The sequence below is a fragment of the Globicephala melas genome, chromosome 4, assembly GCF_963455315.2.
Source record: "Globicephala melas chromosome 4, mGloMel1.2, whole genome shotgun sequence".
Lineage (NCBI taxonomy): Eukaryota > Metazoa > Chordata > Mammalia > Artiodactyla > Delphinidae > Globicephala > Globicephala melas.
Genome location: NC_083317.1, coordinates 138,016,314 through 138,044,261, shown reverse-complemented (window position 1 = coordinate 138,044,261; position 27,948 = coordinate 138,016,314). Strand labels below are relative to the sequence as shown.

General features: G+C 40.4%; 1 pseudogene; it reads right to left on the bottom strand.

Annotated features, from left to right (window-relative positions):
- The window catches only part of LOC115863511 (actin, cytoplasmic 2-like), a 72,347-nt pseudogene extending 44,845 nt beyond the window's left edge, over window positions 1-27,502 (bottom strand).
- Between the last annotated feature and the right edge of the window lie 446 nt (window positions 27,503-27,948).

The window sequence follows — 27,948 nt, the reverse complement described above, 5'->3', positions numbered from 1 at the left end:
GGTGGAGGGGAAGAAGAGTCCTTGGCAAACTAGAGCACATGGTATTGATCAGTTGTTGACTAATTATAAATTTAGTTAAGTCCCAAAGAACTCCCAAGCCAACCAGAAGGGTTATTTTAGTCTTCAAATAAATCCCTACCCCACTATCACCTTATGCTCAAACCAGAAGCTCTATAATGTTCCTCTGGTGCTATCAGCTCATTAATGCCTAATTTTCCAGTAACTGGGACATCATTTTCCAATTCCAATCAAGATGAGGTTTTAAGTGTAAATATGCTTCAGAAAAGCAACATGGATTTATGCTTATACTTCCAATAGCTGATAGTAGATTGTTCCCTAAGAATCTTGCATAAAAGATAAGAGGGAGAGAAATTAAGGCAATAGGTGCCTGATACGAGGGGATGGATGGATGAAAAGAAGGAAAGAGAAGATTCAGAAAAAAAAAAAGTCTAGAACATTAAAAATAGACTTTCTTTGCAGACTGTATTTTGCCTGCATTCAGTCTTTGTATCACAGACCAAACTCAAACCTGAAATAAGGCCACACACACACCAAGAAAAAAATAAATAAAATAAACAAGTTTAATTAGGAATGAACCATTGGTATTCTACTTCTGCCAAGTATTTGGGTGGTTTCCCATAGTACACAGCTGTATCATTGCTATGAAATTGCTAAGTGTAGAAGGAAACTACCATTACCCATCCCACAATAATACACTCCTTTACAATTCTCCCAAAATGGGTACAAATGTCCTTTGAGTGTAATAACCTTCTCGTTCTTCATCAGACCTATAATTCTTCAGCCTCCAAAATAAATATTTGTGCTCACTCCTGAAACTTAGTGCTCAGCCCAAGAAAAGAATTAATTAAAACTAGCCCAATAGATTGTCAATGAACAATATAGTTCATAAACCTGGGATAGAAAATCTATTTGTAACAACAGATGGCTGAGTTATAAAACTTTGTTTTTGTTGTTGTTATCATCTTAAACTTATATTTTGGACAATGATTGAGGAAAGTAAACAAAACGAACAGTAATTGAAAGCTTTCACCTACTCAAAAGGACTTTCCAGTTTTACCCCTATATATTTTAAATGACTATGTTATAGTTCATGCTACAAATCACAGGGGTTCAATGTCTGCCAGAACCACTGATTATTCCTCTGAGCCATGCAATCTTGAGAAACCATGATTAGGAGACGAGGGGAAGATGGCGGAAGAGTAAGACACAGAGATCACCTTCCTCCCCACAGATACACCAGAAATACATCTACACGTGGAACAACTCCTACAGAACACCTACTGAACGCTGAGAAGACCTCAGACCTCCCAAAAGGCAAGAAACTCCCCACGTACCTCGGTAGGGCAAAAGAAAAAAGAAAAAACAGAGACAAAATGATAGGGACGGGACCTGCACCCGTGGGACGGAGCTGTGAAGGAGGAAAGGTTTCCACACACTAGGAAGCCCCTTCGTGGGCGGGGACTGCGGGTGGCAGGGGGGGGGAGCTTCGGATCCGCGGAGGAGAGCACAGCAACAGGGGTGTGGAGGGCAAAGCGGAGAGATTCCCGCACAGAGGGTCAGGGCCGACCGGCACTCACCAGCCCGAGAGGCTTGTCTGCTCACCCGCCGGGCCGGGCGGGGCTGGGAGCTGAGGCTCTGGCTTCGGTCAGAGCGCAGGGAGAGGACTGGGGTTGGCAGCGTGAACACAGCCTGCAGGGGGCTAGTGCGCCACGGATAGCTGGGAGGGAGTCCAGGGAAAAGTCTGGAACTGCCAAAGAGGCAAGAGACTTTTTCTTGCCTCTTTGTTTCCTCGTGCGAGGGGAGAGGGGATTAAGAGCGCTGCTTAAAGGAGCTCCAGAGACGGGCGCGAGCCGCGGCTAAAAGCGCGGTCCCTAGAGACAGGCATGAGATGCTAAGGCTGCTGCTGCCGCCACCAAGAAGCCTGTGTGTGAGCACAGGTCACTATCCACACCCCCCTTACGGGGAGCCTGTGCAGCCCGCCACTGCCGGGGTCCCGGGATCCAGGCTCAACTCCTTCGGGAGAACGCATGGCGTGCCTCAGGCTGGTGCAATGTCCCGCCAGCCTCTGCCGCCACAGGCTCACCCCGCACTCTGTACCCCTACCTAACCCCAGCCTGAGTGAGCCAGAGCCCCTGAATCAGCGGCACCTTTAACTCCGTCCTGTCTGTGCGAAGAGCAGACACCCTCTTGCGTGACCTACACGCAGAGGCGGGGCCACATCCAAAGCTGAGCCCCTGGGAGCTGTGAGAACAAAGAAGAGAAAGAGAAATCTCTCCCAGCAGCCTCAGAAGCAGCGGATTAAAGCTCCACAATCAACTTGATGTACTTGCATCTGTGGAATACATGAATAGACAACGAATCATCCCTAATTGAGGAGGTGGACGTTGAGAGCAAGATTTATGATTTTTTCCCCTTTTCCTCTTTTTGTGAGTGTGTAGGTGTATGCTTCTGTGTGAGATTTTGTCTGTATAGCTTTGCTTCCACCATTTGTCCGAGGGTTCTATCCGTCCATTTTGTTTTTGGTTTTTTTTCTTAATATTTTTTATTTTAATAACTTTATTTTATTTTATCTTACTTTATTTTATCTTCTTTCTTTCTTCCTTCCTTCCTTCCTTCCTTTCTTTCTTTCTTTTTTTCTTTCTTTCTTTCTTTCTACTTTTTCTACCTTTTATTCTGAGCCGTGTGGATGAAAGACTCTTTATGCTGCAGCCAGGAGTCAGTGCTGTGCCTCTGAGGTGGGAGAGCCAACTTCAGGACACTGGTCCACAAGAGACCTCCCAGCTCCACATAATATCAAATGGCGAAAATCTCCCAGAGATCTCCATCTCAATGCCAGCACCCAGCTTCACTCAACGACCAGCAAGCTACAGTGCTGGACCCTATGCCAAACAACTAGCAAGACAGGAACACAACATGACCCATTAGCAGAGAGGCTGCCTAAAATCATAATAAGTCCACAGACACCCCAAAACACACCACCAGACATGGACCTGCCCACCAGCAAGACAACACCCAGCCTCACCCACCAGAACACAGGCAATAGTCCCCTCCACCAGGAAGCCTACACAACCCACTGAACCAACTTTAGCCACTGAGGACAGACACCAAAAACAACGGGAACTATGAACTTGCAGCCTACAGAAAGCAGACCCCAAACACAGTAAGATAAGCAAAATGAGAAGACAGAAAAACACACAGCAAATGAAGGAGCAAGATAAAAACCCACCAGATCTAGCAAACTAAGAGGAAATAGGCAGTCTACCTGAAAAAGAATTCAGAATAATGAGAGTAAAGATGATTCAAAATCTTGGAAATAGAATAGACAAAATGCAAGAAACATTTAACAAGGACCTAGAAGAAATAAAGATGAAACAAGCAATGATGAACAACAAAATAAATGAAATTAAAAATACTCTAGATGGGATCAATAGCAGAATAACTGAGGCAGAAGAACGGATAAGTGACCCAGAAGGTAAAATAGTGGAAATGACTACTGCAGAGCAGAATAAAGAAAAAAGAATGAAAAGAGCTGAGGACAGTCTCAGAGACCTCTGGGACAACATTAAACGCACCAACATTCGAATTACAGGGGTTCCAGAAGAAGAGAAAAAGAAAAGGACTGAGAAAATATTTGAAGAGATTATAGTTGAAAACTTCCCTAATATGGGAAAGGAAATAGTTAATCAAGTCCAGGAAGCACAGAGAGTCCCATATAGGATAAATCAGAGGAGAAATACACCAAGACACATATTAATCAAACTGTCAAAAATTAAATACAAAGAAAACATATTAAAAGCAGCAAGTGAAAAACAACAAATAACACACAAGGGAATCCCCATAAGGTTAACAGCACATCTTTCAGCAGAAACTCTGCAAGCCAGAAGGGACTGGCAGGACATATTAAAAGTGATGAAGGAGAAGAACCTACAACCAATATTACTCTACCCAGCAAGGATCTCATTCAGATTTGATGGAGAAATTAAAACCCTTACAGACAAGCAAAAGCTGAGAGAGTTGAGTATCACCAAACCAGCTTTACAACAAATGCTAAAGGAACTTCTCTAGGCAAGAAACACAAGAGAAGGAAAAGGCCTACAATAATGAACCCAAAACAATTAAGAAAATGGGAATAGGAATATACATATCGATAATTACCTTAAATGTAAATGGACTAAATGCTCCCTCCAAAAGACACAGATTGGCTGAATGGATACAAAAACAAGACTCATATATATGCTGTCTACAAGAGACGCACTTCAGACCTAGAGACACATACAGACTGAAAGTAAGGGGATGGAAAAAGATATTCCATGCAAATGGAAACCAAAAGAAAGCTGGAGTAGCAATTCTCATATCAGACAAAATAGACTTTAAAATAAAGACTATTAGAAGAGACAAAGAAGGACACTACATAATGATCAAGGGATCAATCCAAGAAGAAGATATAACAATTGTAAATATTTATGCACCCAACATAGGAGCACCTCAATACTTAAGGCAAATACTAACAGCCATAAAAGGGGAAATTGACAGCAACACATGCATAGTAGGGGACTTTAACACTCCACTTTCACCAATGGACTGATCATCCAAAATGAAAATACATAAGGAAACACAAGCTTTAAATGATACATTAAACAAGATGGACTTGATTGATATTTATAGGACATTCCATCCGAAAACAACAGAATAAACATTTTTCTCAAGTGCTCATGGAAAATTCTCCAGGATAGATCATATCTTGGGTCACAAATCAAGCCTTGGTAAATTTAAGAAAATTGAAATTGTATCAAGTATCTTTTCCAACCACAATGCTATGAGACTAGATACCAATTACAGGAAAAGATCTGTAAAAAATACAAACACATGGAGGGGAAACAATACAATACATAATAACGAAGTGATCACTGAAGAAATCAAAGGGGAAATAAAAAAATACCTAGAAACAAATGACAATGGAGACACAGCAACCCAAAACCTATGGGATGCAGCAAAAGCATTTCTAAGAGGGAAGTTTATAGCAATACAATCCTACCTTAAGAAACAGGAAACATCTCAAGTAAACGACCTAACCTTGCACCGAAAGCAATTAGAGAAAGAAGAACAAAAAAAACCCAAAGTTAGCAGAAGGAAATAAATCATAAAAATCATATCAGAAATAAATGAAAAAGAAATGAAGGAAATGATAGCAAAGATCAATAAAACTAAAAGCTGGTTCTTTGAGAAGATAAACAAAATTGATAAACCATTAGACAGACTCATCAAGAAAAAAAGGGAGAAGACTCAATAGAATTAGAAATGAAAAAGGAGAAGTAACAACTGACACTGCAGAAACACAAAAGATCATGAGAGATTACTACAAGAAACTCTATGCCAATAAAATGGACAACCTGGAAGAAATGGACAAATTCTTAGAAATGCACAACCTGCCAAGACTGAATCACAGAAAATATGAAGAGACCAATCACAAGCACTGAAATTGAAACTGTGATTAAAAATCTTCCAACAAACGAAAGCCCAGGATCAGATGGCTTCACAGGCGAATTTTATCAAACATTTAGAGAAGAGCTAACACCTATCCTTCTCAAACTCTTCTAAAATATAGCAGAGGGAGGAACACTCCCAAACTCATTCTACGAGGCCACCAAAACTAGACAAGGATGTCACAAAGAAAGAAAACTACAGGCCAATATCACGGATGAACATAGATGCAAAAATCCTCAATAAAATACTAGCAAACAGAATCCAACAGTACATTAAAAGGATCATGCACCATGATCAAGTGGGGTTTATTCCAGGAATGCAAGGATTCTTCAATATACACAATTCAATCAACGTGATACACCATATTAACAAAATGAAGGAGAAAAACCATATGATCATCTCAATAGATGAAGAGAAAGCTTTCGACAAAATTCAACACCCATTTATGATAAAAACCCTGCAGAAAGTAGGCATTGAGGGAACTTTTCTCTACATAATAAAGGCCATATATGACAAACCCACAGCCAACATCGTCCTCAATGGTGAAAACCTGAAACCATTTCCATTAAGATCAGGAACAAGACAAGGTTGCCCACTCTCACCACTATTATTCAACATAGTTTTGGAAGTTTTAGCCACAGCAATCAGAGAAGAAAAGGAAATAAAAGGAATCTAACTCGTTAAAGAAGAAGTAAAGCTGTCACTGTTTGCAGATGACATGATACTATACATAGAGAATCCTAAAAATGCTACTAGAAAACTACTAGAGCTAATCAATGAATTTGGTAAAGTAGCAGGATACAAAATTAATGCCCAGAAATCTCTGGCATTCCTATACACTAATGATGAAAAATCTGAAAGTGAAATCAAGAAAACACTCCCATTTACCATTGCAACAAAAAGAATAAAATATCTAGGAATAAACCTACCTAAGGAGACAAAAGACCTATATGCAGAAAATTATAAGGCACTGATGAAAGCAATTAAAGATGATACAAATAGATGGAGAGATATACCATGTTCTTGGATTGGAAGAATCAACATTGTGAAAATGACTCTACTACCCAAAGCAATCTACAGATTCAATGCAATCCCTATCAAACTATCACTGGCATTTTTCACAGAACTAGAACAAAAAATTTCACAATTTGTATGGAAACACAAAAGTCCCCTAATAGTCAAAGCAATCTTGAGAACGAAATTGGAGCTGGAGGAATCAGGCTCCCTGACTTCAGACTATACTACAAAGCTACAGTAATCAAGACAGTATGGTACTGGCACAAAAAACAGAAAGATAGATCAATGGAACAGGTTAGAAAGCCCAGAGATAAACCCACGCACATATGGTCACCTTATCTTTGATAAAGGAGGCAGGAATACAGTGGAGAAAGGACAGCCTCTTCAATAAGTGGTGCTGGGAAAACTGGACAAGTACATGTAAAAGAATGAAATTAGAACACTCCCTAACACCATACACAAAAATAAGCTCAAAATGGATTAAAGACCAAAATGTAAGGCCAGAAACTATCAAACTCTTAGTGGAAAACATAGGCAGAACACTCTATGACATAAATCACAGCAAGATCCTTTTTGACCCACCTCCTAGAGAAATGGAAATAAAAACAATAATAAACAAATGGGACCTAATGAAACTTCAAAGCTTTTGCACAGCAAAGGAAACCATAAAGAAGACCAAAAGACAACCCTCAAAATGGGAGAAAATATTTGCAAATGAAGCAACTGACAAAGGCTAATCTCCAAAATTTATAAACAGCTCATGCAGCTCAATAACAAAAAAACAAACAACCCAATCCAAAAATGGGCAGAAGACTTAAATAGACATTTCTCCAAAGAAGATATACAGACTGCCAACAAACACATGAAAGAATGCTCAACATCATTAATCATTAGAGAAATGCAAATCAAAACTACAATGAGATAGCATCTCACATCACTCAGAATGGCCATCATCAAAAAACCTAGAAACAATAAATGCTGGAGAGGGTGTGGAGAAAAGGGAACACTCTTGCACTGCTGGTGGGAATGTGAATTGGTACAGCCACTGTGGAGAACAGTATGGAGGTTCCTTTAAAAACTACAAAGAGAACTACCATATGCCCCAGCAATCCCACTACTGGGCATTTACCCTGAGAAAACCATAATTCAAAAAGAGTCATGTACCAAAATGTTCATTGCAGCTCTATTTACAATAACCTGGAGATGGAAACAACCTAAGTGTCCATCATTGGATGAATGGATAAAGAAAATGTGGCACATATATACAATGGAATATTACTCAGCCATAAAAAGAAACAAAATTGAGCTATTTGTAATGAGGTGGATGGACCTAGAGTCTGTCATACAGAGTGAAGTAAGTCAGAAAGAGAAAGACAAATACCGTATGCTAACACATATATATGGAATTTAAGAAAAAATAATGTCATGAAGAACCTAGGGGTAAGACAGGAATAAAGACACAGACCTACTAGAGCATGGACTTGAGGATATGGGGAGGGGGAAGGGTAAGCTGTGACAAAGCGAGAGAGTGGCATGGGCATATATACACTACCAAACGTAAGGTAGATAGCTAGTGGGAAGCAGCCGCATAGCACAGGGAGATCAGCTCGGTACTTTGTGACTGCCTGGAGGGGTGGGATAGGAAGGGTGGGAGGGAGGGAGATGCAAGAGGGAAGAGACATGGGAACATATGTATATGTTTAACTGATTCACTTTGTTATAAAGCAGAAACTAATGCACCATTGTAAAGCAATTAGACTCCAATAAAGATGTAAATAAATAAATAAAAGAGCCCATGACTAGAATAGACCCCCTAATAAGAGTGTCTCCTGGTTTCTTCTCTTCAAAGTGTGGTCTATGAACCAGCAACCTGTGCACCACCTGGAAGCTTGTTAAAAATTCAGATTCCCTGGGCCACACCCCATTGTTGGTCAATCTAAGTTTTATCAAGAAGGATCAAGAACAGTTAGAAATCAAAGTTGTGCCCAAAAGGGAGTGGAAAAGGAGCCGCTGTCGGAGAGAACATGCAAAGGCCATGGTGGAAATTTTTCAACTCTGAAGTCCTTCAGGGTCTCTCACGTTACTAAGGCTGAGTTCTGAGGTAGGGTCTTGTCTTTTCTATTTGGTTTAGTTGTTGTTTTGTTTGTTGGCTTGTTTTTTTAACTTTTTATTTTATATTGGACTACAGTTGATTAACAATGTTGTGTTACTTTCAGGTGTCCAGCCAAGTGATTCAGTTATACATATACATGTATCTATTCTTTTCCAAATTCTTTTCCCATTTGTGTTGTTACATAATATTGAGCAGAGCTCCCTGTGCTATACAGTAAGTCCTTGTATGGAGTTCCCTGGTGGGCCAGTGGTTAGGACTCCACACTTTCACTGCCGAGGGCACAGGTTTAATCCCTGGTTGTGGAACTAACATCCCACAAGCTGAGCAGTGTGCATGCCCCCCCACCCCCCAAAAAAGTTTGTTTTTATTTAGATAATTTGACCTGCCCCAGCTAGACTTTTGACCCTAGGAGTCAGAGAAGCCTATCACGGGAATCGAAGGAAGGTGAGTTCCGAGGAAGAAAAAATTTAAGTGCTATGACGGAAGCAAAAAGGATTTTCATTAGAAGATTCATGCTGCTTAATAGGTGCTCAATGAATAGTCACTAATATTCCACTTGCCAGCAATAACATTACACTTTCTGAAAGAAAAGAGGCTAAAAAAAAAAATAGATTTCCATCCATTAAGTATCTACTATGTTCCAAACACTGTACTGGACATTTTTAGTTCTTTTTAAAAATTCTATTTATTTGTAAGAAGTGGCCCCATTGAATGTTCTTGCCTGTTTGAACTCCACTGTACCACATGCTGTATTCCTTTGACCAGAATGGGGCAGGTCAGCCCCTCAGTGGGGTACCTGGCCTGCCTGCCCCCTTGGCTTTGTCCTGATCACTGCAGCTACATTCTCCATGTTTGTATAACTTCTTATCCGTAACACTCTCCACTTCTAGTGCTAATCTTGTGTATTAAAATAAAATAGCAAATATGCTGAGTGGAGCACACAGTACAAAATGATACTTGTAATATCAAGCACTTTCCAAAGTGTATAATATTTGCATTAGGTCATCAAATATATTCCCTACTGTGGAAGAGAGCTTTTGTTCTCTGCTTTCCCCTAACATGTTTCATCTCTCACAAGTGAAAATATCCTTATCTCTACTAAGCCATTCTTACGTAATCTTCTCCCTGCATCTGTTACTATTCATAGGGGAAAATAATATCACTCTATATGAGCAGAGATAAATCCTAAGCAAAACATATTACAACTGCATTTGTCTGGAGCAGTGTTCCCTGTAAACATGGAGGGTGCAAGCCTTCAAATTCCTTCATTGTTTACAGGTCCAAAAGTAGGATTCCTACTAGAATCAGGACGCTCAAAATTGAAAATTAAAAGGCACACTCTGAGTCTAGCTGGATATCTTCCACCATGCTACTTTAAAGAATATAGAAAAGAGAAGGGAAAGGCAGGTGGTACATTTTTAACTGGCAGCTGAACATTTGCTTGGCTTAAAGTCAAATGAAATAACATAATGCTAACTGACTGGTATACTTTTCCCTGATCCTTTTAAATTCCTCTTTCTCAAATTCTTTGTGACATTTAAATATCCTACAAATTAATCAATGTTATGAAACAATGAGATGGTTGTGAATGAAGACATTTAGCAGCAATAATCATAATAAGATGGCGACCTTTTCCTGAGTATTTAGGATGTTCTTTGACTTTACCTGAATCATCATCCAGTCTCATGAAAACTTTAAGAGATATAATAGTACTCCCATTTTATAGATGAAGAAACTGAGGCTGAGAGAAATGAAACGATTTGCCCAAGGTCCCAGAGATAAATAGAGGGAAGACAAATTCAAACTCAGTTTTGTCTGTTTGTATGTTTGTTTTGCTCCAAAGCCAATGTTCTCTTTACCTTGGTCCCCAATAATCATGTTATCTACAGCCTCTTTCCTTATTTCTATATCTCTATAGAGCGCTCCCTAAAACTTTTTCAGGTTTTCTTGCTGGGAAGAAACGCCAATGAGAGTACCACTGGGAAAGGACTCTTTCCGACTCCGCTGTTCACAGGCTGGCTCCCACGTGGTTGGTGCTCAGTCAGTGTTAAATAATAACAGTTCAAACCCCGTAATGATCAAGCCGGAAGTGCCTCCCTCTTTAAACTTTTTAATGACTTCATAAGGTTCTTTTCTGTGAATTGTTTAATCACAAATTTCAGTTAGTGCTATTTACATGCTCTTTTTCAACTTTTGAATACAGACATTTCTATTTTGCCAAGCTTTTGGAAATGCCAAATTAGAAACAAGCTTATTGTCTTCCACACAACTTTTGCAGTGTGAAGAATGAAAAATGCCACCAGAGTGCCTGCGTGCCTAAGAGGGAAAAAGAAAGGGAAAGAATCCATGTTAAGTCATCTGAAGAACGCCACCTTAGATGAAATGCTTCAAAGGTGGAAAGCCGTTCTTTCGATATTGAAAAACACCCGCCATGCCACCTGAAGAGCACTAACAGACAAACCAAGGTAGAAACTCCAGGGGAAGCAAGGGGTCATTGAATGACATAAAACTGGCAGGCTTTTGTGCAGGGGTGAGTGAGTGAGTGACTTGCTCTTTAAAGGAATAATCAGTCTCCGGCACTAAAATGTGAGATTAGAAAACAAAAATTTCTCTTTGCCCTGGAGGATTAAGAGGAAGATACGTACATGAAGTTTGAGCTTGGTGTTGTCACTATTTTATGATAAACCATCTGTACAGACACTATCACAGAAAGGATTAGACAGGCTCTCTGCCCGAAAACATTTGAACTGGAAGTTCACCTCCAGGAAGTTGAATTCTTTTTTTTTTTAATTGAAGTGTAGTTGATATACAATGTTTTAGGTGTACGGCAAAGTGATTCAGTTATACATACACCTATATATCTATTATTTTTCAGATTCTTTTCCATTATAGTTTATTATAAGGTATTGAATAGAGTTCCCTGTGCTATACAGATTTTTGTTGTTTATCTATTTTATATAGTGTGTCTGTTAATTCCAAATTGCAAATTTGTCCCTCCTCCTGAAGTTGAATTCTTGAACCGTCACCCAAACTGAGAAATGTATGTCCTTCTCACAAAACCTTTCTGATGTTTTGGGAAATTCAAACATGACAGGGAATTCCCTGGCGGTACTGTGGTTAGGACTCCGTGCTTTCACTGCAGAGGGCTTGGGTTCAATAGCCAGCTGGGGAACTAAGATCCCAAAGGCTTCGCAGCCAAAAAAAAGGCAAATCATTTACTCCCAATGGCTACTAATTATACAAACTTTGCTACTGTTTACAATGGCATAGGTACTCAGGGTATGAAAAGTCTTAAAAGAAAGCTTAAGGAAATCCAACAGAAAGCCTTCAATATGTATTGTCAAAGGTGATTCCATTTGTTTCTGAGGATGCCTTTGAGCTCTTAAACCTAGCAATATCCAAGGAGTAAAGGGATTATTAGATGAATAAGAAGGGAGTAAAAGATATAAAACAGAGGCTTACAACTGGCCAGGCCCTCTGAAAACTTTTATTTGGCTCACGCAATGCTTCTTAACATTTTATATATTTTTCCCCACACTTAAAAGTTAGAAAATTCTACGTAAAATCCAGATTAGACCTCCTTTAAATAGCAGAAGATCTGGAAAAGTTAGCACATGGTTCCGCAGGGCAGTAAGCAGCAGGGCTGAGAACAGTTTGCTCCCCCCTTCCACTTTCGTAGAAAGGGCCCCTGTTCTTCAGTTTTTCACAACTCCCTGGAAACAACACCCAACCTGGTTGATTTATTTCTATGATCTCTCTGGCTCCTGTGAGCATTTAAGCATTTACAATCTTTGTTGCAAGCATTAGTGAGGGAATACAAGTGGTGTGTATCTGAGAACTCTTTGACTTAAAGATTTTAGGATATTTATTAGTATATATGAGCACAGTGATAGACTAAAAAGCTCCCATATTCGGAGTTAAATGACATGGCTTTGATTCTACTTCTACCCTTAATTAGCTGAGTGCTCTGAAGCAAATTATTTTAACCTCTTGGACTTGGATTTCTTCGTTAGTAAAACAAAGTTATTGTGTTACCTTTAGGGTCCCTGCAGGTCTAGAAGCCTGTACCTGTTATGTGGCTAAACCATAAGAGCCAGGGGTCAAGTTGAGGTCTAAGTCACCTCTTACTATCCTAATGACACCTTGTACATGCTGAGAGAAGAATGATTTTAGCTTCCTCTAAATAGTAAAATTCTAAGGGAAAGGAGTACAGAAGTCATAGTTCCTTTAGAATACCACCAAAAAATGAGAGATTTAATTCAATCCTATCCAATCTTACTCAAAAGATAATTTAATATACAAATAATAACAATTCTGTCTGACAGAGATCCATCTATTATGGGTTGAATTGTCCCCAACCCCCTATAAAAAAAGATATAAGTCCAACCCCTAGTGTTTCAGAATGACCTAATTTGGAAATTGGGTATTTACAGAGGTAATTAAGTTAAAGTGAGGTCTAGTGGGCCCTAATCCAATATGACTGGTGTCCTTATAAAAAGGGGAAAGTTGGACACAGACAGACACACATACAGATGTGAAGAAACATGGAGAACACCATCTACAGGCCAAGGAATGTCCAAGGCTATTAGAACGTAGGAGAAAGATATGGAACAAATTCTCTCTCACAACCCTCAGAAGGAACCAACCCTGTCTTAAACTTGGACTTTCAGCCTCCAGAACTATGAAACAATAAATTTCTGTGTAAGCCATCCAGTGTGTGGTACAGGCATACCTCAGAGATATTGCAATTCAGTTCCAGACCACTGCAATAGAGAGTGTCACACAATATTTTTTTTTGGTTTCCCAGCACATATAAAAGTTATATTTACACTATACTGTAGTCTATTAAGTCTTCAATAGCATTATATCTAAAAACATTTATATACCTTAATTAAAAAACATTTTATTGATAAAAATGCTAACCCTCATCTGACCCTTCAGTGAGTCGTAATCTTTTTGCAATAGTAACATCAAAGATTCACTGGTCACAGATCATCATCACAAATATAATAATAACGAAAAAGTTTGAAATATTATGAGACAGTGACACAGAGACACAAAGTGATAAAATGCCGTTGGAAAAATGACACCAATAGACTTACTCAATGCAGGGTTGCCACAAACTTTCAATTAAAAGAAATGAAATATCTGCAAAGAGCCGTAAAGTGAAGCACAATGAAATGAGGTATGCCTGTACTTTGTTATAGCAGCCCTAACAAACTAATATACCATCTTACATCCATCTACCCCCAGCTGACAAGAGACATAGCTGTTCCTGGGGTGGGGGCGGGGGGGGGGGTGGTGGGAAGACCCAGGACAGAAAGGAAATAGCATCCTTGTGACCTCTGCAGAAACATAATGCAGACCACGTTGGCTTTTCCAATTGTTAATCTCCAGGTTATGAACAAGGGCTGGTATGTACTGGTTCCTAGTAACTCTTCTGAATCTTGAAACTGCTTCTTAAACTGGATCCAAGACCAGCTACATAATCTGCAGAACCCAGAGAAAAATGAAGATGCAGGGCCTCCTGTTAGAAAATTATTAAAAATTTCAAGATGGTGATCGGAACGCATTGAAACATGCATGGAGCACTATCTGACGCACGGGTTGCACACCTAGGAAGCCGGCCATGACTGGGTCCCTTCAAGCATTTGAGAAAGCCACTAACATCTTCACTCTCCTTTCTTTGCTGGGTAATTCTGGAATGTATCTTGCCTCTTTGTAGAGCATTTTTGACTTGCTCATCGTTGGTCAAGTCCAAGTTTTCTAGCAAATTATCATCTCTTTCCACAAGTACATTTATTTGCCAATTGTGCTGAATCCATTCAATGTCTCAGCTACTGTGCTAGCTCCAAAAAAAGTCACATGGAACCTCGTCTGAAATCATGTATAAGTTAGAGGCAGAAATAACTGCAACATAAGGAAATGTGTGATTAGTAAAATAGAAATAAGATTGCACTCTAGATGTTCAAAGAGGAAGAGTTTACTTCCAGATAGAAGAGGCAATATTGGATGGACCCTTAAGAGAATGGATTGGATTTTGTTACACATTTATGAAGACAATCCAGGTAGAAGAACTAGTACATACAAAAGCACAGAGATGGTGCACAATGAAATACATTTGAGGAATACGGGCATTTTGGTGTAAGTGGAAACATTATGGAGCCATTTGGGGGTAAACCCAGAAAAATGGGGTAGGAGTAGGTCAGGAGGGCTTTTCCTGTCTAGGAAGCTAATGGTGCATGAGAACTGATTAATTAAACTTCAAATTAAGTTTATGTCTGACAATGATGGCATCAACCTTACAGGTGTACATAAGTCTATCCTACCAAGTTTTGCTGAACACTACTATTTTATTCCCATGGGGGGGAAAAAAACTTTATAAAAAATCTTGGGCCCTCCTAAAACAGAGGAAATCCCACCATCTTTGGGTTCTTCTGATAAGCTGATGCCCACCTAAAGGTGTCCTATCAGGACACATCATACTAGGTTGCAATTACTTGGTTACAAGTCCATCTTCCCCACTAGACTATGAGTTCCTCAAATTCAGAGACTGTGTCTTATAATCCTTTTCTGCTCCTACATTTGGCAAAATGCCTAGTACATGGTGAATGTTTAGTAAATATTTGTTAAATGACTAAACAGAGATTGCTGCTATATGTGTTTGCCCCCATCTAAACAATCCCCTTCGATCTGCTCATAAGTGAAAGGTATTAAATAAGAAATTGGAATGAAAAGGCTCTCATCTAGCTCTAGCTGTGAACAATAGCTAATTGTTTTACTTTCCGGTACATTCTGTTTCCCATACCTATGATGCTTTGCCTTCCGGTCTGGTTTCATCATCCTTCAGTGTCCTGGTGCCTGGTTGCCGAGTTACATGGTACCATTGTTTTCCTACACTTGGCACTGGGAAGTCACCTCTATGGAGATGAAGATGAGGGACTCCAGGTGTGTTTAGCTACATCAAGGACAGCCTTAGTGTGAGTATAACATCCGTTTCCTGTACAAAATGGCCCCCTGATGTTCAGTTCAAGATTCAACTTTGGAAGGCCATAAGCTTGAAAGGTAATACGGAACAGAGGCAATCTGATATCACCCTACTGCCTCAGGAATTCCTCTTCTGTGTAATACTAAAAAGTCATTTTAATGTGTCCTCCTGCTATTCTGTCTTGCTTGTGGCATCTTTGTTAATTTATTTTTTCTGAGAGAGCGTTTGATGGTGTTTTACCTTAGGGCTCACTTCAGGTGTGGAAGTAGGGAGAAAATTCCTCTGCTGGAAGACTTTGTTATTTGGTTTTTGAATGGAAGGCTCTGTGACATAAAGAGTGTTAACTGTCTCTTTTGATAAAAACTGCCTGCAACACAGGCTGGTAGGTAGGAAGTTTTCAGATGGTGTCATGATGTGAGACACTTACTGTGATATCCGAGGACCCAGTGGTGTTCCCACCACTGCATACTGGGCCTCACGCCACTTACAAGGAACAATTTTAAATCACTTTGATTTTAAAGCAATTTGAAATCAGGGTGAACATCAGAACACAGCTTTATCATTTTTAAAAATGTGTATGGTATAGCCCCTGAGTTAGGCAGTCAAGGGAAGAAAAAACACATCTTTGGAAAGATAGTGAAGCAGACTTGGAATGAAGAGGGACGTCTCAGGCTCCCTGGATCTGGAGCCTAGCAAGGTGCTTAGTTTCCAGGGTTCAGCATCCTCATCTTTAAAACAAAACAATAAAAATGACTACCTTATGGGCAGTTCAACAAAACAGCACTCAACAGATTACTTGATGCTAAGCACATATTAATTACTCAAATGATTATCATACTTAGCATTGGTTGTGGAGTCTGGCATCTTGAGTGATTTGAATCCAGTTTGCTCCACATCTACTGATCATATAGCCTTGGGCATAACTTCTCTTTGCCTCAGTTTCCACTTCTATCACATTGGATAGAACGTTCTTTTAGGACTGGGGTGAGTATGAAATGAGTGGATGTCTATGTAAAGTATTTGGCAGAGTGCCTGGTATGTAGCAAGCACTCAATAAATGTAAACTACTATTGTTACTATTACTGTTACTGCTAAGATCATTCAAAAGGCAGGATCAATGTTCCCAGAGAAAAGGAAAATGTCCTGTTGTAGGCATTTTGAAGACTCTTCTGAGGACCAAGAAGCAAAGAGCTGACAATTAGATGATACCAAAGGTACAAAACTTCAAAAAATGTTATATTCCTTAAAAAAAACACATTATTTGGAAACAATTTTATATTTGCAGAAGATTTGCAAAGATAGTATAGAGTTGCCCTGTATATCTTTCACCCAGCTTCCCCTAACATTAGCATTTACATAATCATGATACAGTGATCTAAAGAAATTAACACTGGTACAATACCATTAACTACATTACAAACTTTATTCTGATTTCACCAGTTTTCCACTAATGTCCTTTTTCCATTCCAAGGTCCAATCCAGGATCCACATTGTACTAGATTCTCTGTCTCCTTCGTCTCCTCTAATCTAACTGACATTCCCTCAGTTTATCATTGTCTTTCATGACCTTGACCTTTTGAAAAATAAAGGTCAGATAATTTGTAGATTGTCCCTAGATTTAGGTTTGTCTGGTGTTTGCTCATGATTGACAGGGATGATGAAATTTGGGGAAGAATACCACAGAGGTGGGGTGCTTCCTCAGCTCATCAGATCAGAAGGCACCTGATATCAATATGCTTTGTTACTGGTGATGCAGTAGGTAGGGCCAGCCCTCACCCAAGCGGAGAAGACATAATCTCTGCCTTGTGGAGGGCAATGTATCAAAGAATTCATGAACATATAAATAAAACCAGCACAGTAATTTATACATATTTTGAGGAGAAATCATTTGTGGTGATGCTAAAGTTTCTTCTTAAACTTTTACCCACTAATTTTTAGCATTCATCATTATAGCTTGCCTGCAGCAACTTTTGCTATAATGTTCTAGTGATAATTTTCTATGCCCCTCATTCTGTCTATATTTATTCATTGGAATTTCTCTGAAAGGAAGAAGTGACCTATCTTATTTATTTACACAAGCATGGATTCATCAGTGTGTATTTTATCTTTTGGGCTATAATCCAATACTATATTATTTTTTTGCTCAAATTGTTATAGCTTTGGTCATTGGGAAATTTTTTAAGTTGATGTTCCTTTTCTCATTTTCTTACTTTTTGAAACAACAAGATGCTCTGGTCTCATCTTATACTTTTCCCTGCCCTCAACCTTTTCTTCAAGGAGACCTGATTCCTTCTATTGGAGAATGCTTTTTAGAAACCAAGTTCTGGGTGTTAAATAGGGTGTCACTGCTAAGAGGCCTTCTCAGGGAATATATGTATGTATACTAACCAATGAACACACATACACACATATATGCGTCCAAATTTATTTTCATATCTAGCTATATATATCTAACTGTATATATATTAAAATAAACATGAGTTCATACTGATGTCCCTGAATCTCACCTAGAACCACAGGGTTCATTCTAACCTTCCCACTGATTATTTGTAAACTTCTTTCTGGCAATGAGAAATCTGGCATTTGTTTTCTACAATATAGGTATTTATTTGTTCAATCCTAGTTTCAGAATTGCTAATCCATACTCCTGTGAGAAACAAATTTATCAACTAGAGTAAAGAGTTCATGTACAGTTTGGGTCTTCAGGCTTACCCCATCTAGTTAAACTATTGTTTTCCAAAGTTACATAGGTCAACTCCTTTCTTTCCTCGTCACTTTTCGTAATTATATCATGTATTTATTTATCACAGTCTGTATTCCTTCTTGACTTCCACTGACCTCCTGGTTATTTTATTCAATTCGCATAAGTAAAACTTGTTCTTCGTGATGTCCATTTCTATGAATTTTGACAAATGCCTAGAATTATACATCTACCATCGTGATACCTTTCAGAAAATCACCCCCCCCCCGCAAACTCCCTCCCACTGCTCTTTTGAGTCAACCCCTCCCCCACTCCCCCACCACCAGTCTGCTTTCCATTTCCATAATTTTTCCTTTTCCAGAATGTCATATAGGTAGAATCACACAACATATAGACTATTATTATCTGGCTTCTTTCATTTAAGAAAATGCATTTAAAATTCATTCATGCTGTTCATTCATGAATCAATAGTTGGTTCCTTTTTACTGCTAAGTAGTATTCCATCTTATGGATACACACAGCTTGTTTACCCATCTCCTGTTGAAGGACATCTGGGTTGTCTCCAGTTCTTAGCAACTATGTATCAAGTCTTTATAAGTGTTCACATACATGTTTTTGTGTGATTATAGGTTTTCAGTTCACTTGACTAGACACCTAAAAGTAGGATTGGTAAATCATTTGGCAGGTGCATGTTTAACTTTATAAGAAACTGCCGTGCTTCCCAATGTGGCTGTACCATCCTGCACTCCACTAGAACTAGAGGGCCCGTTGCCCTGCATCCTTATCAGCATTTGAAATTGCTGGTTTTGTTTTGTTTTATCTATTCTAATGTAATGGTATCCCATTGTGATCTTAATGTGCATTTCCTTAAAAACGAACTTCAATGTTTAACGTATTATCATAGGCTTATTTGCCCTCTATGTATGCCCTTTGGTAAAGTGCTATTTCAGATTTGGCCCATTTTATAAGTGGGTTGTTTGTTTTTATATTTTTGAGTTTTAAGATTTCTTTATATATTCTGGTTGTAAGTGTCTTGTAAGATATGTATTTTGCAAATGTTTTACCCCATTCTCTGGCCTTTCTTTCCATTCTCTGTTACCAAATGCAGTAAGTTCACGTGCCTGACACACACTGAGGTCAAACAAACTGAAACATTGGAGTTTGGAGCCGAGAAAGGTGTATTGCAGAGCCGAGCAAGGAGAATGGGTGGCTTGTGCTCAAAAGCCCCAAACACCCCCATAGTTTTCAGGGAGAAGTTTTTATAGGCAAAATTTGGGGTGAGGGCTGCAAGGTATGTGACTTTCTTCTGATTGGAGGGTGGTAAGGTAACAGGGCTGTGTTCCAGGAATCTTGTGCTCAGCCTGAAGTTACCATCCTCCACCTGGATGGGGACCTTGGTTCTGCAGAACTCAGAGATAGTGTTATGTGTATCCCTTGAGGAGGAACCAGGACCTGCCCCAAGGCTGCACTATTGTCTCTTGGCTGCTCCTCCTCTGTTTCTGCATTCCCTCACTTCTCTGATTAGTAAGAGTTTGAATCTGCTCTTTGGTGTTCAGGAAGGTCTAGGATGCTGAAGCCTTTATCCTGCAAATAAGAAACCAGGGACTCTTTGTACCCGCGAGGACCCCATAGTGTCCTGCTCAGTTTATTATCAGCATCTTTCACAGAGTAGAATTTATAATTTTGATAAAGTTCAATTTATCAAATGCTTTTCTTTTTCAGATTGTGCTTTTGCTTTCATCACTAAAAAACTCTCTGCCAAACCCAAGGTAACACCCATTTTCTTCTAGCAGTTTCATAGTTTTATAGCTTACGTTTAAGTCAATGATCCATTTTTGAGTTATTTTCATATAATGTTGGAGCTATGTCAAGCTTCCTTTTACTTTATTTTATTTTTGCGTGCAGACGTCAAGTTATTTCCTCACCATTTGTTGAAAAGACCATCTTCTCTCCATTAAACTGCCTTTGCATATTTGTGCAAAAATGTGTTGACTATATTTATGTGAGTCTATCTCTGAGCTTCCTATTTAGTTTCCTGGTCTGCTGTGTGTCTTTTTGCCAATAGCACAGTGTCTATGTTATATCTGAGTCTGGTTCTGATGACTGACTTCTCTCTTTGGAGTGACTTCACTTGCCTTTGTATGTGTCTCATAATTCTGTTGAAAGTTGTTCATCTAGTGTAATATAGTAAATACTGAGGTAAATATTCTTTGAGCCTGTGTTAGGGGATCCACTGACCAAAACTACCCTCCCTGGCCGGGGACCATAGTAACCACTTGCTTGAGTTTTCTTACAATTGCTTGAGGTCCTGGTAAGGAATGTGGAACTAACAAGCTACCATCAACCAGAAGAATTTGGGAAAGGCCAAAAGGAGGGAGGAGACGCCAGTTCCTATGTCCTTCCAACCTCCCAGAATCCTTTTTGCTGGAATCCATCTTGACTGAGCGATGTGCGTGCCACCAGGAAGGACCCTGAGTCAGAATGATTGGCCAGAGACAACCGGGAAACTAACCCCATCACCATAAAACCCGAGACTGTGGGCCACGTGGCAGAGCAGTTCTGGGTTCCCTTACCCTCCTGCTCTCCGCCTGGGCGCACCTTCCCAATAAAGTCTCTTGCTTTGTCAGCACATGTGTCTCCTCAGACAATTCATTTCCAAGTGTTAGACAAGAGCCCCTTGGGTTCCCCTTCCTGCAACACTTGGAGATGAGCACAGCTTTCCTTCTGTGAGGCCTTTAGTGTCAGATGTTTGTGAGACCTATTCAGGAGTTTTGCTGTTGCTGTGGTTACTCTCATCCCACCTCAGGCTTCATATCTTCTCTTCAGGCTGGGGCTGGCTGCCAGAGGTTATTTTCTCAGTGTCCACTTCCCTCTTGGATCTGGGTCTGCCCTTTGTGATGACCTCAAAGAAAATATGACCCTTGAAGCTCCCCCAGGTTTAGCCTGGTGTTGAAGGGTAGAGGATAGAGGGCATTTTCTGATGCTCTGATTAATCCTCAATTCCAGGCAGGCCCAGTGTCCCTCGGTCTGGTGGGAGATGGGGAGAAGAGAAGATTTACAAAGTCCCGTGACCCTCCCCCAGCTGGCTGCTGGGCCCAGGGTGCACACATGCCCCTCCCCCAGAGGTAGAGGGGTTTTTCTCTTCTCTTCCCTCGGTTGCCATGAGAGTCCAGCAGTACATTAAGGTACCACTTTTGGCTGCCGTGCCTCAGAGTAAGGCTTTTGTTCTTTAGGGAGACGGTTCTGGGGCAAGTTTCTGTTGTGACTGCTGCTCCCCTTCCCAGACACTCCCACAAAGGAAGCTTTGAATGAACACCAGAGAGATGGAGACATTGGGAAGGTTTTCAATATAGGATCTGAGACAAGAGCAAGTGTACCTTTCAGAAACACACAGAGACTGGTTTGGAGGGGGGCAGGATGTGAAAAGGCCAGATACAAAGCTCTTGAAATAGTACAATATAGCAGGGTAAAAGGAAAATCAATTATCTTTAGAGCTGGTATCAAACTTCCTCTTAGGGAGGGAACTGTCTCTGTTCAGGAAAATCCCTTGGCAAGTCATTTAGTTATGAAAAGATAGACCCTCAGAAAAGAAGAGGAGAACAAAAGCTCTGCTGAATTTCTCGATGGAATCAAATGAAGTAAAATTTGAACTTGATTTGCTGAAATTGATGAGAATGGGAAAGAGAGGCAGGAAAGCGGATCAACACAGTGATTACAGAGCACCTTGTAGGGAGCCGAGAAGAGTGATATACCTGGGGGAGAGGATTATCTAAATGACATTTATGTATAAGGATTTCTAAAGTGCTAGTGTAAGGTGATTGGTTTCTGTGATGTAAATGCCCTCTATTGCCCTGAATCTTCAATAAAGTCAGCCAATACACAACAAAGGGAGTGTTCTAGGGAATTGTGATTGTGGTGGGGTATGGGGAGTCTCGGTAGAGGCTGTTTCCATTAATTGCCTAACGGCAGTGGTCAAGAAGGAGGGCCAGAGAAGCCCCTAAATTGAACAGATTCAGGGAAAGTAAGAATTCCACACCTGACACAAGCACAACAATTGAAGCTCCCAAAGGCAGGCACTGAACTTTTCACACATCAAAGATTTGGGCATTTGAGACAGGGTGATCTCAGTGAGCCCTTCAGCTCATAGTCAGAAGTGCATTCCCAAGGCCAGGAGTAGGATAACACTCAGGGATGGAGTATACAACTGGTGCATCTGTTGTATATATTATCTAATTTAAAATAATATATATATATATATATACACACACACACACACACACACACATATAGTTTAATAAAGGCACAGCAAATTGAGTGTATCAAAATAAGCTGTTTTGGTCTCCAACTTGTACTATCAAGAGAAAGCACCAGTTAAGTCAACGTATTCAAACCACTTGGAATTATTTAAGAATGTCATTGTATATCTGTAAAAGAGAAAATACAGTTGAAGTTGAAGTTACTGTCAGAGAATGTTACTCTGGGAGAAGATAACACATAATTGTGAATTATGTTTAAAGTGGCATCAGTCTACTCCAGAAGGAAAATTGGGCATTTTCATAGGATGAAAGTAGAGATGGGAAATGGGAAAATCCAGGAGGACTGGGATTATGGCCATGCTTGGAACCACTGCTCCCAATATGAGTCTTACAAAGACACTTAAGTCCCACTGCACATAACATATCACTTGCAAAAGGCAAATTGGGCATAAAATGCCAATTATTTTGCACCTGAGACACAAAAGCAAGACATATTACAAACAAGTGTATTTTGGGAGATTCTTTCAAAACAGTTAATCACTAACTTTGGCTCATAGTCTGTTGTATGAACTTCAGTACCAAACAAGAGGCAGTTGGAGTTACTGTCAACAACAGAAGCACTACATAAGAGAGTCAAAATTTTAAAAGAAAACCTCCTGTACATTTATACTGTAGGAATATGTCTTATAAACAAGGGAGAAAATGTCACTAAAAACTCAAGGTATTCTTGGAAATATTCACGTTCACATTGTCTTAGTTTTTTTTGTCTCCAAAATATCTCATGTCCTTTACTGAAACTAACATAGAGAATTATACCCCCCTGAATTCCCTTGAATTCGGTCTGTAATAGGGATACAACACCATTACCAATCCAAGCACATTGGAAAGTGAGCATTTTTTAAATTAATCCTGATAGACTTAATATTCTTTAGTGTCTGTGTTGATTTGGTTCCCTCAGAAGCAGACCCTGACATGAGGATTTGAGTGCAAGAAGAACATTTGGAACACGATCCCAGGAAACTCTGGTAAGGGAATGGGGAAGTGAGACAAAAAGGAGGTAAAAGACAATAAAGTGTGCCTTATCAAGGAGATAATCGCTGTGGACAACAGAGACTCCATGCTCCTGGAGAGCACTGAGAGATAGTGTAGAACACACCTCAGTATTATCCCAACGGAGGGGCCTGAGGTCAGACGTATATCTGCCAACACCGCATGTGTCTGCTGAGGGTTGACTCTAGGGATATTAACTGCAATTTGCCCTGTGACTGGGCCACCCATCCTCCAGGGACCAGAAGAGCCCTTTGGAGAGAGTTGAAAGTGCTTGCCTAAGCAGCTTTGGGAGCTTGTAGAGGTAAATACTGAGAGGATGTACGTAGGGCACCCACGGCATCCTTGATGTCACTTGCGCGTCCCTCACAAATGAATCGCAGAACTGTGGAATGAAAGGGATGTCCAAATCATAAGGAATCAAGTTCTTTCTACAGGTGGTTCTGCTGCTGCCTACCTGGTATAGGCCTCTATGCTTTTGTAGTAAGCACCTTATATTCTTTTTAGGGATGGAGAAAAGGAAGACTTACAAATGTGCTGCTGGTATTCCAGCTGAGCCCATATGAAATTCATGCAGTTGTGTCTTAGGAAATGAGGGAAGGAGAGTGTGGCATGGTAGTGAATTCTGATACAAAGGGTAGCAGAAATGAGAAGTTGTGGAAACAGAGTCGATATTGTGCAGTCCGCTCCCCACCCTGGCCCCAAGGACTCATTCCCTGTTTGGCGGTTATATGAGAAACGGTGCCACAGTGAGAAAGGGAGGCTTCTTGGTTTTTCTGGCAAGAGCACAGTGTGGTCCTGAGGCTGTGAGGACCACTGGGAATCCATCACTTTGACAGGCTGGGTGTGGGCTTGCAGATATGAGAGCTGGGGGGCAGCCCCCTCAGGGCAAGCATCGGTAATTCAGGGGGAGGGGACCAAGTACCAGCCTCTGTGGCCAAAGCAAGGCACCCCTCGCACGTGACTTCACAGGTCACGTACCACCGAGGGGGCAGCGTTTAACATGTGGGAGTGTAATAGGGAAGAACATTTTGTATTCTATTACAAGTTAATCACTAAAGTGATGTTGCCTATAAGCTTAAATTATACATCATGGCCCATCTCTGGGAACCCTGCTTCCTCCTGGGTAATGAGCATTAAGCTAAAATACCTTTGTTAAGCTCACAGGAAACATCCTGACCAGGTCCACCTGTGAATGACTGAAGGGAGGAAGAAATTAACACGTGCCCTCCCAGAGGCTGATGGGAACCAAGAAGTGCTTGGCTTTACTCCCTCTCCTTTTAGTATAAAAGGAGGCTAAATTCTAACTCAGGCAAGATGGTTCTTTGGGGGCAGGACCCCACTATCTCCTCGGTCAGCTGGCTTCCTGAATAAAGTCGTTATGCTTTGCCCCAACAGCTCGTCTCTCAATTGTTGGCCTGTCATGCAGGGAGCAGTACGAGCTTAGACTCGGTAAAGGGAGAAATGTTCATGGACACCAGAGATACGGTCAACCACTCTTGGAAATAAATAGAGAAGCCTCGGAGACGGGATTGGGGTTACACTGGAGCTGGGTAGAGAAATGGGTTGAGGAACGACAAGGCTCAGATATTGGTTGTGGACTGTGGTGGGACTCCATGGTGGATCAGAGTTGGAGTGAAGTTCATGGATGAGAGAATCAGGACACGCGTGAGAAACCCAGTGGGGCTCTGGAATGGATATGGAGCAAGGATTCATTCCTTCAACAGATGTTGCTTGAGCTTTTAACACTTGTCAGACATTGTTCCACACGCTGGGGATACATCACAAAAGAGGAAGTTCCTGTTCTTATGGAGCTTACAGTTTAATGCAGCAGTAGTACTACATGTGCATGCTACTAGACAACTTTTTCTACTGTTTTAAGACATCTTTTAATGGTTAAACAATAATTATCTTTTAAAGTTATTCTCTTAGGATCAGATGTGGATTTTGCATACTGGAATGTTCAAGGATGAAAATTTTTGTGTTGAAATTTAAGATGCACAATGTCTCCATTAGTCTAAGCTGTTCTTAGTAATTCCATTCCTTGGCATGTGATACAACCCTGGCCAATGTAACTTAAAGGGGAGTTTGCTAAGGAGCTTCTGGAAAATGTTTTCCTTCTTGACAAAAAGACACTTAAGGAGAAATGTCCTCTTTTCTATCTCTCTACATGGTTATGTGAGAACATGGCATCTAGGACCACAGAAACCATCTTGTTTCTATGAGGAAACAAACTGAGGGGAAATGCCAATAAACTGAGGATGGAGAATGGACAGATAGAAAGAACCTGGGTCATTAGGATCATCTTTTGGCCACTGATTAATATATCCTGGAATTGCACCCGTTTCTGAACATATAAATTCTTCTCACGGTTTAATTCATTTTTAATGGCATATTCTGTTACTTACAGCCAGAAGCACACTAAGTGATGGACTTAGTGAGTTTACCAAAGAGTTGGTCATCTTTTAAGCAGCAGTACCAAATGTTCAAGACTGCCTGGGTTTATATCACTGAAAACAGAAATGTGTTTCTTCACCTAAAGTAAATCTGTTTATATCAAAGTATTCCACAGACTGATTTTACTTGCTTTATTCTCATTCCTCTTGAAAGAGAAGGCTTGTAGTTTTCTCCATTGAGTTAAAAAAGTATAGATTGGATATACTAAATGTGCCAATTGATATATTTTTAATAATGCAGAAAAATAATAGTACTCAAGCCTAACTATTATAATAAACAGCTATCCAAATTCCTCATGAGGAATTTGTCATTTTTAGTAATTTGTTTAGTACTCAGGACACACCATCCTTTATCATACACTTTTAAGGTGCAGAGAATACCCTTTACATGTGTCTGCCATACCTCTCTTTCAACATGGTTGCCCCACTAGCCACTTACGCCATGGAAAAAATATATATATATATCTGCCAGAGTCACTAAATGTAGGAAGAATCCCAAGGCAGTAAGAAAACTTCCAATTATACCCTGATGTAACTTCTTTTACAGTGTCTTTATATTCCCATAAATCAAAACAGGTGAATGCTTATCACTCTCTTTGAAAAGTTATATTTTTTAAAAAAGGAAAGAATCAGTTTCTCTCACTGTGAGATTTTTACCGTTATCTTGTTAAGACCTTTCAAGACTTTTTCAGTATAGACTATGTCAGGAGAAATCTCAAAATATACGATCTGAATTGCAGATGACAAATGGCCTGGGTTTCCCATCATTCCAATGTTGTCAATTTGGTCTTCCTCTTCATTGACTCAGGACAGACAGTGGGACTCCAGACTCAGGTCTGCATTAAGTATCACATCCAGTAAATGAATTTATTTCCTTTACTAATATCATTGCATCAGGGAAACGTGGGGGAACACTGGCTTGGAAGAACATTCCTGGTAGCTGCAAACAGTTCCATTTCCTTCCTGTAGTCCCAATAAAGATGAAAAAAGAAGGAAAGAAACAATGAAGACAGAAGGAATACAACTTCATCTGTTTTAGAGTTCCCCTCCACAGTTTCACACCAACCCACTGCATGATAAAAATTGAACACTTAAAAGAGTGGGACGGTGTGGAGCCAGCAAGCCCTCCACCTCCACCTGCATACCTTTCTCAGAACCACAGAGTTCACAGGTGTCACCCAGCGAGGTGTCTCTGATACTGGGTGCCAGCCCCCAATCCAATTTATTCCCTTCCCTGAAGCTTCCTTCCTCAGATGTGACAATCACACCTCCTAACCTTCCTCCTCCAAGAGCTTCCCTGATTCGTTTTCCCCTGCTTAAATCATCTGAAACCTGCCACGGCGTCGTAGTACCTCGCAGAAGAACAGATGCAGTCGGGTGCACCTGGGGACAGCTGCGGTCTGGACTCCGGGCCCCCATCAATTATCACCCCCCTTACACTCGCCCTCCCCTCCGTCACGTTGCCACCTGTGCTTCGTGTATTCCTCAGATTCCTTGGGGAAAAAAATGCAGCGAGTGGCATTCAGGAGGCTCTCTGATTCCCGCATAGAGTCCATCCCTCTCTTTCAACGTGCTAACTGTAAATGCAGATACAAAGAAATGCCTCCAGAAAGCACAGGCTTCAAGCTCAACCCAGACAAAGGTGTAGCAGCTGCCAGGACTCAAACACTCTCGGATTTCAGTCTGAGGCACGCCTTGGATATGACTGCAGGCTCACAATCCCCTTGTCTTGGAGGGCAGAATTGGCCCAAGCAGGAGGCCATGACAGTGTCTGAGAGCCGCCCAGCCATGTGAAGTTTTTCAATATATTACAATTATTAAAACACCTGTGCTAAATAACCTGCTCCAGGATGAAGTGTTCTGAA